The sequence below is a fragment of the Colossoma macropomum genome, unplaced genomic scaffold, assembly GCF_904425465.1.
Source record: "Colossoma macropomum unplaced genomic scaffold, Colossoma_macropomum, whole genome shotgun sequence".
Taxonomy (NCBI): domain Eukaryota; kingdom Metazoa; phylum Chordata; class Actinopteri; order Characiformes; family Serrasalmidae; genus Colossoma; species Colossoma macropomum.
In genome coordinates, this window is record NW_023494805.1 from 31,215,656 (window position 1) to 31,221,360 (window position 5,705).

Genomic DNA, 5,705 nt, shown 5'->3' on the forward strand with positions numbered 1-5,705 from the left:
TCTCTGGCTAAAACATTCAGCAAAATATCTTGTCTCTGGTGTCCATTTTGTGCTGAATAAAGATAAAAATTGCTGTTTTCTTTAAAATTTTGATTGACAACTGAGGTAAGAGTTATACTACTTGGTTATAAGCCTATAGATCAGTGGCTAGGCTAGCAGTCAGGATTGGTACCATAGGGATTCCCAATGTTTGTATGATGTATTTGCGTAATGCATGCTGGGTATTGTAGTGAGAAAACTGATGTAAACATGATAAATGACATAAAATTGTGAATTCTGTAAATTCAATATACAGTGATACAGTGCTTTGCTACAGAGTATTACAAAACATGACACATTAAACTCTCATGTCAGAATGCCCTTTTACTTTCACCTAGCAGTGATTCAACTGCTGTGTTCAGAATGATCCACCACCCAAATAATATGTGGTCAACAGCAGGCCCACGGTCAGGAACTGACCAATGATGAAACCACTGGTTCAAGGTAGGCATTTCTCATAAACTAGATGGTGAGTGTAACTGTCAATTCTGTAATTTGTAAATCAGTTTTTTTTTTGTTTTGTTTTTAGAATATATAAAAATAACTCTTGTGTCTTAGTCCAGTTGTTTGCGTACTGCCATTTCTCAAAGTCTTTAAAAAAAACGTAAATAAATAAAGAACCAAACCTTTTTCAAATAACTTGACTATATATACATGACAGCTGTGAAGTTGCGCAGAGCAGGCATAGTGGAAAAAATGTATACATTCATCTGCAACCAAACTGTTTTCATATTATTCATTAATTCCAAGCCTTTGAAAGGTTGAGATAGTGTCCTTCTGACCTCTAGAGAACTCTAGAACATAAAGCCAGTTTCATAAATATTTGGACACTGGCAAAGTTATTATTTTAGCTGTGTACCACAGCATATTATAGTGCAGACTTTCGGCTTTAACTTGAAGGTATTTACATCCAAATAGGTGAATAGTGTAGAAATTATAACAATTTTCATACTTGGCCCCCCATTATTAGGTTCTCAAAAGTAGTTGGACAGTTGTCTCCTAAGCTGTTCCGTAGCTTGTTGTGTGCTATTACCTCATTATATCACTTGATTTCAAGTGTGACATTTGGAAACTGTTGCTGTTAACTTTCAATATGAAGTCCTTTTTTAATGCAAAAAAGTGGAATGTTTTGCAATGACCAAGTCCAGTTGAGCAAGCATTTCAATTACTGAAAGCAAAACCAAAGGTAAAACGCCACATGTACAAACAGAAACTGAAGACAGCTGCTGTAAAGACCTGGCAGAGCATCACAAGGGAAGAAACCCAGCATCTGGTGATGACTATATGTTCCAGACTTCACAGGGATTTTCCACCACATATTAAAACTGGCAGTTGATTTTTTTATTATATTAGTTTTGAGCGCCTAAAAATGGGGGGTGGGGGTGTTATGTATAAAAACCATTGTAATTCTTAAACCGTTCGTCCCATTTTCAACTCTAGTATACTGTGGTAGACTGTATCTACTATAGAAACCATTCAGTGTTTCTGTTCATGGCTGATTCTAAATGCATTTGATGGTTTTCTAATTAGATCTAAAGGTGTTCTACAGGAAACTAGTGGTCTCTATTGCTTTCTCTAATGGTTTCCAATGGTCCTTTTTCAGCAGGGAATAGAGAATATATCACTGTTGTCGGAAGAAAACCTCGTATCTCAATTTTTGTCGTTTCCTTCACATGAAAACATTTCAAATTTCCATGTCCATTTGGCACCAGTCTCACGGAATGAGTCTTAAATGCAACCAGCAGATGGCGCCTTCCCTCCCTTTTACACTGTTTCCCAACCTTTTCCCTGGAGGCCTGCTGTCCTCCACATTTTCCCCTTCCCTGCTTTCACACACCCACTTCAGCCCAGTAAAGGGTTGGTAATGAGTTGGATTAGTTGGACCAGGACCAGGGTTGCAGGATCTGTGCCAACACATTGCTGCTGAGTCTGAACGATTGTGTTCTGAGAATTATACATTGAGAATGGGCACTTAGAATATGACTGGAGTATAGATGAAGGGAATTTAAAATTAAAAATCAAATATTTAATGCAACTATAATTATTACATTATTTTGCTGATACTAATTGTATCACGTTTTTCTGAAAGGGTAAGAGAGTGTGGGTCACAACCTTTACATCAACTGAAACAAAAAAGCTTGCTTCTAGTACCTTCTGTTTATTAACCATGCAGCCGAAAGTGGAGTAACTGGACATAATACAACTAACCCCGTAGACGTAGGGCTGGCATAATCATGCAATATTAGTTGATAATTAAATCTTGCAGTTAACAATTTAAATGTCTTTTCTTGTTCACTGAATGCAACTATTAAAGTAAAACCTAAATTGTCCAAATTAAGTGTCCAAATTGGCTGATAAGCTAACACTACACCGTTGTGCCTGCACACTCACACGTGCTGAGCAGTGTTACTTTAAACAGCTGTTTATTTGGTCAGTAAGTGAGTGCGTTTACATGCACCTAATAAACCAATCCTAATCAAATTTCTCCAGTTATCTGATCATTCAAGAGGTCATGTAAACAGCAAACTTCGATTTCTTAGATTGGAGTAAGATTTGAAAGCCGATTAAGAAAGAGCTGGATTGTAGCTCAGTAATCAGATTTCTCGGTGCATGTAAACTCTTACTCTGATTTCTTTCATTTTTCTCAGGCTGTGTATGTGCGAAAATAGACTGTGGTACCAGAAAATGCAAACAGGTCTGAGCACAGCACTCATGAGATGGCAACAAAATACTTCTGGAGCGATGCTGAAATCAATTATATGCCTGATGAAATGAAGGATTTAAATATTCTTCATGTTGTAGATGATGTATATTCAGATTTTTCACTAAAGCGACTCAATGTTTAAAAAAGGCTGCAGCATGATGTTTTAGTTTGGAGGAATAAAGCTGTTGTACTGCCAGCGCCTCCTTGATTGGCCTCCTTGATTGGCCTAGTTGAAAGGCATTCCAGTGTTATTTAGACATACAGTTGAGCCTTGTTCTTGCCACGACATATTTCTGTGAAGTGCTCTTTGGGCTGGTTTACACCAACTTTGCTGCTGGCTTTGTGGTACTTTATTAAAGAGCATAAAATAAAGAACTTGTAAATTGTCTTCTTGTGCTGATATTAGGGCACAAGTAAGGTTTAATGTTATAGGCCACTCTTAACCGGCAATTACATGACAATGCATCTGAGGCGATGTTGCAGAGTAATGCAAAAGTTATGTAACGAGTAGCGTAACAAATTACTTTCCATAGGGAGTAAACAAGTAAAGTAGTGCATTACTTTTTTTTAAAGTAATGAGTAATGTGTAATACATTACTTTTTTGAGTAATGACCCCAACACTGGTGTTGAGTCAAGCAAAGCTACACAAGAGTGAAAATATAAGCAAAAAAACATTCATTTTGTTAGTATACCTACATAGTATAACTACATAGTTAACAAATACACCAACATTACTAAGTGCTCCCCTTTAAACATGTTGGAACGTTGCATTTGCCCCATGATGTCTCAATTAATGCATTCACTGCTTACTTTTATTTACATTTATTTGCCTCAACCTGCACACACACGATTCATATTGCACTTGGTTCATTTTGTGATGAACTCATGTACAGCATGGCTGTAGCCAAGAACAGCTGGACAATAAAGCACCACAACTTACGTGAAAGCAGTGCTTTTAATAGAAATGTCCGCTGCGACTGAATCAGAAGCTAAACGTTTTGCCGCCAGAAGGTATTCAGACTGTTAGGTCACTGGCTGCTAAGCTAAGCCAACCTAGCTCTGACGGAGGATGGAGTGCTCTGTTTGTGTGACAGTGGATGAGTATGAAGGTGAGTATGCATCTTCAAGAGTGGGAGGGGTGAGTCATGCTGCTCCTCAGTCCTGTGTGAGAGCAGTGGTGGTGAAGAAAGAGCCAGGCTTTGAGGTGTTTGCATGTTTAGATGCCAGTTGCCATTGCGCACCAAACCTGGCTCCTGTGACATCAGCCAGAAATGCCAATGCAGATGTAAACAGCAGTCAGGAGCCATGTCTAGTGGTAAGCATTAAGACTCAAAAATACTCCATTAAAGTGGACTGAGGGGCTTTCCATGCACAGTTTGAACTGGTAGCCAAGTCGGGTGAGTGGTCTGATGAACAGAAGGCCCAACAGCTGATGTTTTGTTTGATCAATGATGCATTAGCTCGCCTGATATTGCTAGACCCTAGCGAGAGATTGGATTACAGTCCATTGGTGCTCTGGAGGCATTTTGGCCCAAATTCCTTCAGTCTGTAATGTGACAGGCAGAGGAACCATTGAGAGCCCTAGTTAACAATAGTGAACTTACTTAGACGGGCTTATGCTCACGTGCCACCTTCTGTACGGAGTGAACTAGTCTCCAACTGAACTGCATGCACACATACAGCTGGCCTGCACCTGTGACTAGGCCAGAGGCCCCGGAGTTGGTGTTGGAGAGAGAAATGGCATGGTCAGCAACTTCACGGTGGACTGGACAGATGTTACCAGTCCTTCAGTCAGAGCTGTGAAGGAGTTGTGTGTCACCAAACCTGGCATGGGTGGAGGAGATGACAGAATTGATCTGAGGGTTGGACATGGCTGCAAACAATAAGCCACTGGCACAGGGCCACCGGTGCTGGACGTGGTGGGACGTTTACCAGGGCTTGTCCATTGGGCGGATGAAGTTTGCGACATGCTGTGACACATGCTGCGACGAGGTCACAATGAGTGAGACGCTATAGGCCCTATATACACGTCCTGCACGTCCCAGATGAATGCTGCCCTAGCCAAAAAGAACAGCAGAGGCAGCAAACAATGTGTGGCGGCGGAGCTGATATGCTGGTGGTGCAGAAAGAAGGGACACTGTGCCAGCCAATGCTGTGGATCTGAGACGGTGGAGAGAATGGACCCTACTGCTAATGCCACAGCCAAGGAGTTGCAATTGCAGACTTTTGGGTGCTTTATGATAGTTTGCGATAAGATATTGGCATAAACTTTGACTTTAAAAATTTTGACCTACTTTATATATAAGGCAATAGTACAATAGTACATTAGTATGTTGGATCCACCTCTATTTTACAACATTATCAACATTGCATAGCATCACTGTCCAAAAAAACATGTATCTCCTTTTTTTTTTTTTCCTTTTTTGCTGTTCTACATCATCTGAGGCGCAGTGGGTAGCGCTGTCGCCTCACTGCAAGAAGGGCCTGGGTTCAGTTCCCCGCCCAGGCGACCAGGGTCCTTTCTGTGTGGAGTTTGCATGTTCTCCCCATGTCTGCGTGGGTTTCCTCCCAATAGAAATGCTTCAAAAGTACTTGGAATAAAACCTCTTCACATCGACTTACACTGAAAGTAAAGAACATGTTTGCCCTTAACTGTAAAGTTACCATTTTGGAGATACTTGTTTTTAGGCTACATATACAGTATTTGAGTTGTAGACACTGTGACCCCTGGTTCCTATCAGCACCACTGTCACTCTACAATGAACCAGTTCACGCTGTATCACTCTGAATGACTTTGTTTACATCCAATCGACTGAATTATACAGTTTTTCTCCTTTAAAGGACAGCAGCGCCAAAAAGGGGGCGTTTCTACTTAGTTTACAGGGACGCCCTAAAATCATTGGGAATGCGTACTGTGGGAGTGGCGTTGGCAGCGGGACTGGGGTGGGCTTATTCGAAGAG